The following is a 15,175-nucleotide window of genomic DNA, read 5'->3' as shown; positions in this document are numbered from 1 at the left end:
TTCCAGATCCCCAAGTGGTATGAATGGACGGTATGTTTTGTGACGAAGTTTGAGTTGGATGACTGTGAAGTGAATGTACTTAAGAATAAGCGAATGGTGAAACGAATGATTGAGAGTAAGGATGAGGTGTCTGATATTAATTCTGTTAGCAGAGTGAATGTGGAGAGAGTGTGGAAGAAAGTGCGGATGGATGGGATGAGCAATAGGCAGAGTGAGATTGTATGGCAGAGTCTGCATGGCGTGTTACCGGTGCGAGAGTTCCAGCGTGTGAGAGGTCTGGTGAGGAGTGAAAGGTGTCCGAGAGAGAGGTGCGGTGGATGTGAGAATGTGGTTCATTTATTTTGGAACTGCAGCCATGCACAAAATGTGCTGCGGAGACTTGGGCCGTTATGTAAGGAGATAGCAGGAGTTAATTCCATGTCCTTTGAGTTAGTTATGTTTGGTTTGGGTGCGAGAGGCAGTGTGAGAGAGAGACTGTTGTGGCTGTTTATGGCGTGTGTGAAGGAAGTGTTGTGGGATGTAAGGAATGTGTATGTGTTCAAGAGGAAGGATGTAAGTGAGAGGGACAGCGTGCGAATGGTGTTGGGGAAATTATACTTTATTTATTTATGGGATAAAAGAAAGGATGGAGTCGATGCGGAAGGAATATGGAAGGTCAAAAAATGGATACAATTAGTTGATTTGTCATGATTTGTAATGTATTTTTGTTGTTTAATGTGATGGATTTATTATGTTGTGAATAAATAAAAACCTTTGGTTTATAAAAAAAAAAAAAAAAAAATCTGTTCTTATCAGTTTAATATCTGATACGTCCCCTATCTGGGGACCATATATTAAATGGATTTTTAGAACAGGGAGCTGGAAAAAGAGCTTGCTCTGTCCACTCCACGCATTGACCTGGTATTGCAGTACCTCCAGGACCGGTGCACCCCCTTTCCTACAACAGTTTCCAAAAGCAGAAAAACAAAACCGACGAGCAAGAGGTGCAGCGCAGCTGTGGCGGCTGCTGCTACCACCGCCCAAGCACTTTGATTGACACTCAGCCCGTCTGCTCGCAACATTGTATCCACTGAGCAGCTGCGTCTGCCAGAGTGTGCACAGCACAGGTACAACTGGAAGCAAAACAACACACACACCAGTTCATATGGCAGCCGCACTCTATAGTTCGTACCTACCGCTGCGCTAATAGCCAAGTTGGAAACATCGGGCAGGCACAGCGTATCCTGGCAGCCTGCGTCTGTATGCTCCACGTATTCGGGTCATGGGTGTATGTGCAGGGGGCCCGGAGCCCCAGGGGGCCCATAAAGTCTCTCTTCCCCACATTGTAAACCAATGCTATCAATGAAGCTTTATAGTTTGGGGGCCCAGTTCCAGACTTTGTACTGGGGCCCCGCAGCTTCAAGTTACACCTCCGGATCAGGATAATGCTAGGCCATTCCAACCAGCCTGTGTGTGTGACCTGCAGTCGCTGGTAGTCGAAAAGCGGCCGGCCCCGGATGCGCGCTTCAGAGTGGACAGACAGCAGCGGACCCCCAATCACACAGGCCCAAGGCTTGCTATGTAGCACGGAATACCTCATTGGACTGCAGCACTCCACGCGGGCTGAGATACACGCTCCACGTGGGATGGGCAGTATTCGTCCATGAAGATCCAGGCCAACGTTTAGAGATGGAGCAACACTCGGGGAGCAAAGAACTCCAACGAACGGACGTCTACTTTACAAGGATGTATTGCTTTATTCAATGCATGGACACAGAAACAGTTCAACCGCTCGATTACAGACCGCAGTCAATACAGTAAAGAAAGAAATGTGTCTGTTTAATGTAAACTTGCATGGAGCTCGTTTGTCAGCCACTGACTGACTGAATGCTGAAACGTGGTCTGACGTTACATGCACCACCAGGGATAAGGCCTTGCCTATAAGCATTCCCCAGCTGGCAAAAACGGAACCTCCCTGCCTATTCCTCACCATGGAAGAACGGAACCTACCTTTTTTTTAAAAAAAAGAAAGCCACAGCAGCAGCCAACTCGATTTTGGTAGGCCGCTGTCTCCCCCTTGTGTGCTGCATAAAAAATGCACTCCACTAAAAATAACATTGATCCACGAAATAGAGCGTAGGGAGAGAATGAGGCTTCAAGATGAGCCGTCAGGCTATGATAAATTGTATCACACCTGGGCGATATGGATAGATGCCCGGAGCTCACCCCTATTTACTAGGTGGTTACAGACAGGGACATGTGAGTAACACGTTTAAACCACAATCGTAAAGAGAAACAGCAATCCCGGAGCGCCCCCCCCTCCCCCTTTTTGTTTTATTTTCTCTTTCTCCCGTGTCATAGATACCTACCCTCCCTTACCGCTCCCCCCCCCCTTCCCCTGTTTGTACACCTTATAAAATATCACAGACAAACATCATATAGTTCAACTCGAAATTTATTTATTAAGTTTCATTGTCAAAGTTATTTTTACATTGCTTTGAGATAAGGCAAAAGTTTCCCCCCCTCCATGAAACCAATAAAACCTATATTGAATAAAATAAAAATGATGCAGTTGCCGGTAGTTCAGCAGTTGCCGGTAGTTCAGCAGTTGCCGGTAGTTCAGCAGTTGCCGGTAGTTCAGCAGTTGCCGGTAGTTCAGCAGTTGCCGGTAGTTCAGCAGTTGCCGGTAGTTCAGCAGTTGCCGGTAGTTTTGCAGTTGCCGGTAGTTTTGCAGTTGCCGGTAGTTTTGCAGTTGCCGGTAGTTTTGCAGTTGCCGGTAGTTCTGCAGTTGCCGGTAGTTCTGCAGCTTCTTGGTAGAGATAAAGACCATCTCCCGTCTCCCAGCTGCAGCAGAGACTGACTGAAATCGCTGCCAAGCCCGCTATTTATGCTTCTAAATTGATGACATCACAATGGAGTGACATCAGCCTGCCATACACCTGGCTCATGACATCACAAGGGAGTGACATCATCAGCATTCCAAATACCTGGCTCATTTGCATACAGTATGTATGCATGTATGTGTCTATCTATCCTATCCTATCTAATCTATCTTTATTAATTACGTAGAATATAGATATGGATTATTTCTGAATTATAGATTTTGTAGATATAGATTAAAGATAGATTTACGATTGTGTGTGTGTGTGTGATAGAGATATATATATATATGTAAAAAAAATATAAAATCTGTAGTTATGTATGTATGGCGGGGAAAAAAAGGCCTGCTGTATGTTTTTAAGTTCTTCGGATGACCATGCCGCTCTAATATTCTCCTTACTAGGGTCTACTAATGCTGGCCCAGGGGAAGGCAATAAAGCCCTATGGGGCCGAAGCCAATTTCCCTTATTTTAGGTAAAAAGTTTCCATCCGTCCCTACTCGAAATGCGGCTGGCCGAAGAGATCCCTCCAACCGACCGGCCGACGCACCTTCAGAGACAAACTAGTGCTTGCTTCTAGTGTCATCGCCGGCTTAACCCTCGTTTGTAGGGAGCTGACGAGTCCTGCAGCAGCAGCAGGCTCTGCAAGCCTAGGATGCGTGAGCTCGGTGCAAGAGGAAGGACTGAGGGTGTGAGGCTGGGCGCGGTTGAGAAGGCGTGGGGCGGGGCTATGTAAAGTTTTAATAGCTCTCCCAGCTGCCTGGGTGCATTGTGGGTGCGCCCAGAGTGCTGGCTGAGCGTGTTGCCTCAAGCCTTGGAAGTGGAGTTGGGCGGACCGGGCTACAGGTGAAACCCATTTCGGGTTATCGCTTCTCGGCCTTTTGGCTAAGATCAAGTGTAGTATCTGTTCTTATCAGTTTAATATCTGATACGTCCCCTATCTGGGGACCATATATTAAATGGATTTTTAGAACAGGGAGCTGGAAAAAGAGCTTGCTCTGTCCACTCCACGCATTGACCTGGTATTGCAGTACCTCCAGGACCGGTGCACCCCCTTTCCTACAACAGTTTCCAAAAGCAGAAAAACAAAACCGACGAGCAAGAGGTGCAGCGCAGCTGTGGCGGCTGCTGCTACCACCGCCCAAGCACTTTGATTGACACTCAGCCCGTCTGCTCGCAACATTGTATCCACTGAGCAGCTGCGTCTGCCAGAGTGTGCACAGCACAGGTACAACTGGAAGCAAAACAACACACACACCAGTTCATATGGCAGCCGCACTCTATAGTTCGTACCTACCGCTGCGCTAATAGCCAAGTTGGAAACATCGGGCAGGCACAGCGTATCCTGGCAGCCTGCGTCTGTATGCTCCACGTATTCGGGTCATGGGTGTATGTGCAGGGGGCCCGGAGCCCCAGGGGGCCCATAAAGTCTCTCTTCCCCACATTGTAAACCAATGCTATCAATGAAGCTTTATAGTTTGGGGGCCCAGTTCCAGACTTTGTACTGGGGCCCCGCAGCTTCAAGTTACACCTCCGGATCAGGATAATGCTAGGCCATTCCAACCAGCCTGTGTGTGTGACCTGCAGTCGCTGGTAGTCGAAAAGCGGCCGGCCCCGGATGCGCGCTTCAGAGTGGACAGACAGCAGCGGACCCCCAATCACACAGGCCCAAGGCTTGCTATGTAGCACGGAATACCTCATTGGACTGCAGCACTCCACGCGGGCTGAGATACACGCTCCACGTGGGATGGGCAGTATTCGTCCATGAAGATCCAGGCCAACGTTTAGAGATGGAGCAACACTCGGGGAGCAAAGAACTCCAACGAACGGACGTCTACTTTACAAGGATGTATTGCTTTATTCAATGCATGGACACAGAAACAGTTCAACCGCTCGATTACAGACCGCAGTCAATACAGTAAAGAAAGAAATGTGTCTGTTTAATGTAAACTTGCATGGAGCTCGTTTGTCAGCCACTGACTGACTGAATGCTGAAACGTGGTCTGACGTTACATGCACCACCAGGGATAAGGCCTTGCCTATAAGCATTCCCCAGCTGGCAAAAACGGAACCTCCCTGCCTATTCCTCACCATGGAAGAACGGAACCTACCTTTTTTTTAAAAAAAAGAAAGCCACAGCAGCAGCCAACTCGATTTTGGTAGGCCGCTGTCTCCCCCTTGTGTGCTGCATAAAAAATGCACTCCACTAAAAATAACATTGATCCACGAAATAGAGCGTAGGGAGAGAATGAGGCTTCAAGATGAGCCGTCAGGCTATGATAAATTGTATCACACCTGGGCGATATGGATAGATGCCCGGAGCTCACCCCTATTTACTAGGTGGTTACAGACAGGGACATGTGAGTAACACGTTTAAACCACAATCGTAAAGAGAAACAGCAATCCCGGAGCGCCCCCCCCTCCCCCTTTTTGTTTTATTTTCTCTTTCTCCCGTGTCATAGATACCTACCCTCCCTTACCGCTCCCCCCCCCCTTCCCCTGTTTGTACACCTTATAAAATATCACAGACAAACATCATATAGTTCAACTCGAAATTTATTTATTAAGTTTCATTGTCAAAGTTATTTTTACATTGCTTTGAGATAAGGCAAAAGTTTCCCCCCCTCCATGAAACCAATAAAACCTATATTGAATAAAATAAAAATGATGCAGTTGCCGGTAGTTCAGCAGTTGCCGGTAGTTCAGCAGTTGCCGGTAGTTCAGCAGTTGCCGGTAGTTCAGCAGTTGCCGGTAGTTCAGCAGTTGCCGGTAGTTCAGCAGTTGCCGGTAGTTTTGCAGTTGCCGGTAGTTTTGCAGTTGCCGGTAGTTTTGCAGTTGCCGGTAGTTTTGCAGTTGCCGGTAGTTTTGCAGTTGCCGGTAGTTCTGCAGTTGCCGGTAGTTCTGCAGCTTCTTGGTAGAGATAAAGACCATCTCCCGTCTCCCAGCTGCAGCAGAGACTGACTGAAATCGCTGCCAAGCCCGCTATTTATGCTTCTAAATTGATGACATCACAATGGAGTGACATCAGCCTGCCATACACCTGGCTCATGACATCACAAGGGAGTGACATCATCAGCATTCCAAATACCTGGCTCATTTGCATACAGTATGTATGCATGTATGTGTCTATCTATCCTATCCTATCTAATCTATCTTTATTAATTACGTAGAATATAGATATGGATTATTTCTGAATTATAGATTTTGTAGATATAGATTAAAGATAGATTTACGATTGTGTGTGTGTGTGTGATAGAGATATATATATATATGTAAAAAAAATATAAAATCTGTAGTTATGTATGTATGGCGGGGAAAAAAAGGCCTGCTGTATGTTTTTAAGTTCTTCGGATGACCATGCCGCTCTAATATTCTCCTTACTAGGGTCTACTAATGCTGGCCCAGGGGAAGGCAATAAAGCCCTATGGGGCCGAAGCCAATTTCCCTTATTTTAGGTAAAAAGTTTCCATCCGTCCCTACTCGAAATGCGGCTGGCCGAAGAGATCCCTCCAACCGACCGGCCGACGCACCTTCAGAGACAAACTAGTGCTTGCTTCTAGTGTCATCGCCGGCTTAACCCTCGTTTGTAGGGAGCTGACGAGTCCTGCAGCAGCAGCAGGCTCTGCAAGCCTAGGATGCGTGAGCTCGGTGCAAGAGGAAGGACTGAGGGTGTGAGGCTGGGCGCGGTTGAGAAGGCGTGGGGCGGGGCTATGTAAAGTTTTAATAGCTCTCCCAGCTGCCTGGGTGCATTGTGGGTGCGCCCAGAGTGCTGGCTGAGCGTGTTGCCTCAAGCCTTGGAAGTGGAGTTGGGCGGACCGGGCTACAGGTGAAACCCATTTCGGGTTATCGCTTCTCGGCCTTTTGGCTAAGATCAAGTGTAGTATCTGTTCTTATCAGTTTAATATCTGATACGTCCCCTATCTGGGGACCATATATTAAATGGATTTTTAGAACAGGGAGCTGGAAAAAGAGCTTGCTCTGTCCACTCCACGCATTGACCTGGTATTGCAGTACCTCCAGGACCGGTGCACCCCCTTTCCTACAACAGTTTCCAAAAGCAGAAAAACAAAACCGACGAGCAAGAGGTGCAGCGCAGCTGTGGCGGCTGCTGCTACCACCGCCCAAGCACTTTGATTGACACTCAGCCCGTCTGCTCGCAACATTGTATCCACTGAGCAGCTGCGTCTGCCAGAGTGTGCACAGCACAGGTACAACTGGAAGCAAAACAACACACACACCAGTTCATATGGCAGCCGCACTCTATAGTTCGTACCTACCGCTGCGCTAATAGCCAAGTTGGAAACATCGGGCAGGCACAGCGTATCCTGGCAGCCTGCGTCTGTATGCTCCACGTATTCGGGTCATGGGTGTATGTGCAGGGGGCCCGGAGCCCCAGGGGGCCCATAAAGTCTCTCTTCCCCACATTGTAAACCAATGCTATCAATGAAGCTTTATAGTTTGGGGGCCCAGTTCCAGACTTTGTACTGGGGCCCCGCAGCTTCAAGTTACACCTCCGGATCAGGATAATGCTAGGCCATTCCAACCAGCCTGTGTGTGTGACCTGCAGTCGCTGGTAGTCGAAAAGCGGCCGGCCCCGGATGCGCGCTTCAGAGTGGACAGACAGCAGCGGACCCCCAATCACACAGGCCCAAGGCTTGCTATGTAGCACGGAATACCTCATTGGACTGCAGCACTCCACGCGGGCTGAGATACACGCTCCACGTGGGATGGGCAGTATTCGTCCATGAAGATCCAGGCCAACGTTTAGAGATGGAGCAACACTCGGGGAGCAAAGAACTCCAACGAACGGACGTCTACTTTACAAGGATGTATTGCTTTATTCAATGCATGGACACAGAAACAGTTCAACCGCTCGATTACAGACCGCAGTCAATACAGTAAAGAAAGAAATGTGTCTGTTTAATGTAAACTTGCATGGAGCTCGTTTGTCAGCCACTGACTGACTGAATGCTGAAACGTGGTCTGACGTTACATGCACCACCAGGGATAAGGCCTTGCCTATAAGCATTCCCCAGCTGGCAAAAACGGAACCTCCCTGCCTATTCCTCACCATGGAAGAACGGAACCTACCTTTTTTTTAAAAAAAAGAAAGCCACAGCAGCAGCCAACTCGATTTTGGTAGGCCGCTGTCTCCCCCTTGTGTGCTGCATAAAAAATGCACTCCACTAAAAATAACATTGATCCACGAAATAGAGCGTAGGGAGAGAATGAGGCTTCAAGATGAGCCGTCAGGCTATGATAAATTGTATCACACCTGGGCGATATGGATAGATGCCCGGAGCTCACCCCTATTTACTAGGTGGTTACAGACAGGGACATGTGAGTAACACGTTTAAACCACAATCGTAAAGAGAAACAGCAATCCCGGAGCGCCCCCCCCTCCCCCTTTTTGTTTTATTTTCTCTTTCTCCCGTGTCATAGATACCTACCCTCCCTTACCGCTCCCCCCCCCCTTCCCCTGTTTGTACACCTTATAAAATATCACAGACAAACATCATATAGTTCAACTCGAAATTTATTTATTAAGTTTCATTGTCAAAGTTATTTTTACATTGCTTTGAGATAAGGCAAAAGTTTCCCCCCCTCCATGAAACCAATAAAACCTATATTGAATAAAATAAAAATGATGCAGTTGCCGGTAGTTCAGCAGTTGCCGGTAGTTCAGCAGTTGCCGGTAGTTCAGCAGTTGCCGGTAGTTCAGCAGTTGCCGGTAGTTCAGCAGTTGCCGGTAGTTCAGCAGTTGCCGGTAGTTTTGCAGTTGCCGGTAGTTTTGCAGTTGCCGGTAGTTTTGCAGTTGCCGGTAGTTTTGCAGTTGCCGGTAGTTCTGCAGTTGCCGGTAGTTCTGCAGCTTCTTGGTAGAGATAAAGACCATCTCCCGTCTCCCAGCTGCAGCAGAGACTGACTGAAATCGCTGCCAAGCCCGCTATTTATGCTTCTAAATTGATGACATCACAATGGAGTGACATCAGCCTGCCATACACCTGGCTCATGACATCACAAGGGAGTGACATCATCAGCATTCCAAATACCTGGCTCATTTGCATACAGTATGTATGCATGTATGTGTCTATCTATCCTATCCTATCTAATCTATCTTTATTAATTACGTAGAATATAGATATGGATTATTTCTGAATTATAGATTTTGTAGATATAGATTAAAGATAGATTTACGATTGTGTGTGTGTGTGTGATAGAGATATATATATATATGTAAAAAAAATATAAAATCTGTAGTTATGTATGTATGGCGGGGAAAAAAAGGCCTGCTGTATGTTTTTAAGTTCTTCGGATGACCATGCCGCTCTAATATTCTCCTTACTAGGGTCTACTAATGCTGGCCCAGGGGAAGGCAATAAAGCCCTATGGGGCCGAAGCCAATTTCCCTTATTTTAGGTAAAAAGTTTCCATCCGTCCCTACTCGAAATGCGGCTGGCCGAAGAGATCCCTCCAACCGACCGGCCGACGCACCTTCAGAGACAAACTAGTGCTTGCTTCTAGTGTCATCGCCGGCTTAACCCTCGTTTGTAGGGAGCTGACGAGTCCTGCAGCAGCAGCAGGCTCTGCAAGCCTAGGATGCGTGAGCTCGGTGCAAGAGGAAGGACTGAGGGTGTGAGGCTGGGCGCGGTTGAGAAGGCGTGGGGCGGGGCTATGTAAAGTTTTAATAGCTCTCCCAGCTGCCTGGGTGCATTGTGGGTGCGCCCAGAGTGCTGGCTGAGCGTGTTGCCTCAAGCCTTGGAAGTGGAGTTGGGCGGACCGGGCTACAGGTGAAACCCATTTCGGGTTATCGCTTCTCGGCCTTTTGGCTAAGATCAAGTGTAGTATCTGTTCTTATCAGTTTAATATCTGATACGTCCCCTATCTGGGGACCATATATTAAATGGATTTTTAGAACAGGGAGCTGGAAAAAGAGCTTGCTCTGTCCACTCCACGCATTGACCTGGTATTGCAGTACCTCCAGGACCGGTGCACCCCCTTTCCTACAACAGTTTCCAAAAGCAGAAAAACAAAACCGACGAGCAAGAGGTGCAGCGCAGCTGTGGCGGCTGCTGCTACCACCGCCCAAGCACTTTGATTGACACTCAGCCCGTCTGCTCGCAACATTGTATCCACTGAGCAGCTGCGTCTGCCAGAGTGTGCACAGCACAGGTACAACTGGAAGCAAAACAACACACACACCAGTTCATATGGCAGCCGCACTCTATAGTTCGTACCTACCGCTGCGCTAATAGCCAAGTTGGAAACATCGGGCAGGCACAGCGTATCCTGGCAGCCTGCGTCTGTATGCTCCACGTATTCGGGTCATGGGTGTATGTGCAGGGGGCCCGGAGCCCCAGGGGGCCCATAAAGTCTCTCTTCCCCACATTGTAAACCAATGCTATCAATGAAGCTTTATAGTTTGGGGGCCCAGTTCCAGACTTTGTACTGGGGCCCCGCAGCTTCAAGTTACACCTCCGGATCAGGATAATGCTAGGCCATTCCAACCAGCCTGTGTGTGTGACCTGCAGTCGCTGGTAGTCGAAAAGCGGCCGGCCCCGGATGCGCGCTTCAGAGTGGACAGACAGCAGCGGACCCCCAATCACACAGGCCCAAGGCTTGCTATGTAGCACGGAATACCTCATTGGACTGCAGCACTCCACGCGGGCTGAGATACACGCTCCACGTGGGATGGGCAGTATTCGTCCATGAAGATCCAGGCCAACGTTTAGAGATGGAGCAACACTCGGGGAGCAAAGAACTCCAACGAACGGACGTCTACTTTACAAGGATGTATTGCTTTATTCAATGCATGGACACAGAAACAGTTCAACCGCTCGATTACAGACCGCAGTCAATACAGTAAAGAAAGAAATGTGTCTGTTTAATGTAAACTTGCATGGAGCTCGTTTGTCAGCCACTGACTGACTGAATGCTGAAACGTGGTCTGACGTTACATGCACCACCAGGGATAAGGCCTTGCCTATAAGCATTCCCCAGCTGGCAAAAACGGAACCTCCCTGCCTATTCCTCACCATGGAAGAACGGAACCTACCTTTTTTTTAAAAAAAAGAAAGCCACAGCAGCAGCCAACTCGATTTTGGTAGGCCGCTGTCTCCCCCTTGTGTGCTGCATAAAAAATGCACTCCACTAAAAATAACATTGATCCACGAAATAGAGCGTAGGGAGAGAATGAGGCTTCAAGATGAGCCGTCAGGCTATGATAAATTGTATCACACCTGGGCGATATGGATAGATGCCCGGAGCTCACCCCTATTTACTAGGTGGTTACAGACAGGGACATGTGAGTAACACGTTTAAACCACAATCGTAAAGAGAAACAGCAATCCCGGAGCGCCCCCCCCCTCCCCCTTTTTGTTTTATTTTCTCTTTCTCCCGTGTCATAGATACCTACCCTCCCTTACCGCTCCCCCCCCCCTTCCCCTGTTTGTACACCTTATAAAATATCACAGACAAACATCATATAGTTCAACTCGAAATTTATTTATTAAGTTTCATTGTCAAAGTTATTTTTACATTGCTTTGAGATAAGGCAAAAGTTTCCCCCCCTCCATGAAACCAATAAAACCTATATTGAATAAAATAAAAATGATGCAGTTGCCGGTAGTTCAGCAGTTGCCGGTAGTTCAGCAGTTGCCGGTAGTTCAGCAGTTGCCGGTAGTTCAGCAGTTGCCGGTAGTTCAGCAGTTGCCGGTAGTTCAGCAGTTGCCGGTAGTTTTGCAGTTGCCGGTAGTTTTGCAGTTGCCGGTAGTTTTGCAGTTGCCGGTAGTTTTGCAGTTGCCGGTAGTTCTGCAGTTGCCGGTAGTTCTGCAGCTTCTTGGTAGAGATAAAGACCATCTCCCGTCTCCCAGCTGCAGCAGAGACTGACTGAAATCGCTGCCAAGCCCGCTATTTATGCTTCTAAATTGATGACATCACAATGGAGTGACATCAGCCTGCCATACACCTGGCTCATGACATCACAAGGGAGTGACATCATCAGCATTCCAAATACCTGGCTCATTTGCATACAGTATGTATGCATGTATGTGTCTATCTATCCTATCCTATCTAATCTATCTTTATTAATTACGTAGAATATAGATATGGATTATTTCTGAATTATAGATTTTGTAGATATAGATTAAAGATAGATTTACGATTGTGTGTGTGTGTGTGATAGAGATATATATATATATGTAAAAAAAATATAAAATCTGTAGTTATGTATGTATGGCGGGGAAAAAAAGGCCTGCTGTATGTTTTTAAGTTCTTCGGATGACCATGCCGCTCTAATATTCTCCTTACTAGGGTCTACTAATGCTGGCCCAGGGGAAGGCAATAAAGCCCTATGGGGCCGAAGCCAATTTCCCTTATTTTAGGTAAAAAGTTTCCATCCGTCCCTACTCGAAATGCGGCTGGCCGAAGAGATCCCTCCAACCGACCGGCCGACGCACCTTCAGAGACAAACTAGTGCTTGCTTCTAGTGTCATCGCCGGCTTAACCCTCGTTTGTAGGGAGCTGACGAGTCCTGCAGCAGCAGCAGGCTCTGCAAGCCTAGGATGCGTGAGCTCGGTGCAAGAGGAAGGACTGAGGGTGTGAGGCTGGGCGCGGTTGAGAAGGCGTGGGGCGGGGCTATGTAAAGTTTTAATAGCTCTCCCAGCTGCCTGGGTGCATTGTGGGTGCGCCCAGAGTGCTGGCTGAGCGTGTTGCCTCAAGCCTTGGAAGTGGAGTTGGGCGGACCGGGCTACAGGTGAAACCCATTTCGGGTTATCGCTTCTCGGCCTTTTGGCTACGATCAAGTGCAGTTGATCTAGCCGGAGGGCTTGGTGATCGTTTTACTGCTTGGCAGTAGTCTTGCTGTGGTTTCCAGGAATCGACAGACGTATTGAAGATGGCCGGTATCCAGAATACTATTCGTTTTATGGTGGACAGTACAAGTGGAACCAAGAACACCGTCGTGTATGTTGTCCGGGACATTATCATGGAGGAAATCGGAGTGCCCAAGGATGAAATCTTTTGTGTCCAGGATTTCCCAAGGATTGGACAATACGACGTCACTTTCTGCGGAGAAACAGTCTGCCTAAACGTGTTTGAGTGGTTGAGGAGCCATAAAGACACCGCACTACTGCAAGGAATAAAGGTAATCCCTTTATTTGGCATTCAAGAAAAGCCCTTAATCTTGCATGTTTATAATCCTTATACGGATAAGGACATGATTGTGAACTTTCTTAAGCGCTACTGTGACGTAGTAAGAGGTGGAGAGAAAATGACCAATATACTTGGGATTTTTAATTCTAAGTACAAATTCTGGGTCAGACTAAGAATGGACGCCAGTAAACTTGGAGGAGTTACGCACCCACCGGCGAACTTCACTATCGCAGGTAACCGGGGATACCTTTATTACCCGGGACAACCCACCTTTTGTAGGAATTGCAACCAGTTTGGACACACTAAAGAGGATTGTTCCAGTGGCCTGGTTTGCAGGAATTGTCAGGAGACTGGACATCATGCCGGCAATTGTCCAAAGCCAAAATGCTGTGATTTGTGTGGTGATGATGACCACATGTGTAGAGACTGCCCTTTGAATTTACCGTCCAGGGGTGCCTGGAAGCCTAAAACCAACATGGCGGCTACCAGTAGTGAGGCTACTACCAGCCGTGTGGCTTCTGCCAGTAATGTGGCTTCCATTAGTGGTGTTACACCTGCTGTTGCAAACGAGGTTGCTACTGTGTTTAAACCTGTGGTGACTGCAGCGGAGAGTCCTGCAAAACCTCCTCAGACAACTGAGAAAGAGAAGTCTGTTGGGTCAAAAAAACCTAAAACTGCAGAGGTGGGAGCTAAAGAGGTGGAGGAGACCATTAAAAGGAAGATTGGGAGTCAGAAGCCGCAGGTTGGGAGTGCTACTCCTGAAGAGCAGGTGGCTGGGGTAATCAGGCAGCTGGAGGAGATCGTTGAGCAAGTGGACAGCCCTATTAACCCTTCAGCGAACATTGAGGAGTTTTCCTCTCCTGAGACAGTCCAGAGTAAGAGGGAGGGGGGAGGTGAGCTAAATGTTTCCAGCGAGAAGGAGTTTGTGGAGGTGGCTGAGAAAAATGCAGCGAAAAAAAGAAGATGCACTAAAAGCAAAGAGACTCTAATGGAGGTCAGCAACCCATTTGAGACTTTGGCGCAGGACCTTGAGTGCTCAGGTGAGAGTGGCGAGGACTGATCAAATGAGCCACCATGAGTCCATATATCACCTGTATTTTGTGGTTTAGCCACTTTAAGTGTGAAGATATATATACAGTATATGACTTTCCTTTTTGCATGAGCTGTGATATGTTGCTATAAGCTTACACCTGAGATATGGTTCTGAATATATGCTCCCAGAATGTGAGGGTTTTTAAATCAAAGGCCAGAAGAGCTGCAATTTTTAGTTTTTTGTGTCAGAAAAAAGCCGATTTGTTTTGCCTTCAGGAGTGCGGCATTAACTCCGATATCAGCCCTTCAGAATGGCCTTATGGTGCTGCTGTGTGGTCTGGGAGCGTATATAATAAGAACGATGGAGTTGGCATACTAATTAACTCCAAAGAGTTGGCGCTACAGAGTAGCGAAGTAATTGAGGCGGGGAGATGCATCTCTGCAGTGCTGCTATATAGAGGTATACAGTTCCGTGTCATTAACGTGTACGCACCTCCAGAAAAACAGGAGAGAAGTGCTCTGTTTGAGAAAATTAAGCTATTTATGCAGGGAAGGATACCCACCGTCCTCATAGGGGACATGAATTGTGACATCTCTAAGAAAGCTTTTGATGTGTCTGCAAAACTTTTATTTGAATTGTGTACTGATTTTCGTTTGAGGGATATCCAGCAGGCGTGTGGCATATCCCCTCACCTTAATACCTACCATGCGGACAGGGGTGGAGTCCACTCCAAGATTGATTTTTGTTTCTTATCAGAGAATGTATCTGCAATAAGTTATGTACAAGAGATGGCGCTATTCTCTGACCACGAATGTTTGTTATGTGGGGTGGAGGTGGGGAACGGTGTTGTGTGGGGGAAGGGAGTCTGGAAGTTGAACCTGAAGCATTTGGAGGGGCAGGATATTAAAAAACAGTATGAAGGTTTGTATAGGAAGTGGAGGGAAAGAAAAGGAGATTTTGTAAATATCCTAGACTGGTGGGACTGGGTAAAGGGGAAAACTAAGGCTTTTTTCAGGTCTGTAGGGTATAAAGTAGCCAGGGAAAGGAAGGCACAATATGTGAGGCTTAGCAATAGGCTGACTTTCCTGATAAAGTTGCGGGACAGCGGGATAGACGTGCAAGAAGATATCCTGAA

The 15,175-nt window shown here is 47.6% G+C and overlaps 4 non-coding genes across 4 annotated transcripts; all 4 read left to right on the top strand.

Moving 5' to 3' along the window:
- Positions 1-746: 746 nt before the first annotated feature.
- On the top strand, positions 747-934 carry LOC136593746 (U2 spliceosomal RNA). Its single transcript, XR_010788335.1, has one exon. It is a non-coding gene; the product is annotated as a U2 spliceosomal RNA (small nuclear RNA).
- Positions 935-3,723: 2,789 nt separating this feature from the next.
- LOC136593734 (U2 spliceosomal RNA) lies at positions 3,724-3,914 on the top strand. The gene has a single exon (XR_010788323.1). It is a non-coding gene; the product is annotated as a U2 spliceosomal RNA (small nuclear RNA).
- A 2,789-nt stretch (positions 3,915-6,703) lies between these two features.
- Positions 6,704-6,894, top strand: LOC136593733 (U2 spliceosomal RNA). The gene has a single exon (XR_010788322.1). It is a non-coding gene; the product is annotated as a U2 spliceosomal RNA (small nuclear RNA).
- A 2,771-nt stretch (positions 6,895-9,665) lies between these two features.
- On the top strand, positions 9,666-9,856 carry LOC136593732 (U2 spliceosomal RNA). The gene has a single exon (XR_010788321.1). It is a non-coding gene; the product is annotated as a U2 spliceosomal RNA (small nuclear RNA).
- Positions 9,857-15,175: the final 5,319 nt, after the last annotated feature.

Source organism: Eleutherodactylus coqui, unplaced genomic scaffold (genome assembly GCF_035609145.1).
Source record: "Eleutherodactylus coqui strain aEleCoq1 unplaced genomic scaffold, aEleCoq1.hap1 HAP1_SCAFFOLD_290, whole genome shotgun sequence".
Classification (NCBI taxonomy): Eukaryota; Metazoa; Chordata; class Amphibia; order Anura; family Eleutherodactylidae; genus Eleutherodactylus; species Eleutherodactylus coqui.
Note: the sequence above shows the minus strand (reverse complement) of the source record. Positions and strands in the feature narration are given on the sequence as shown.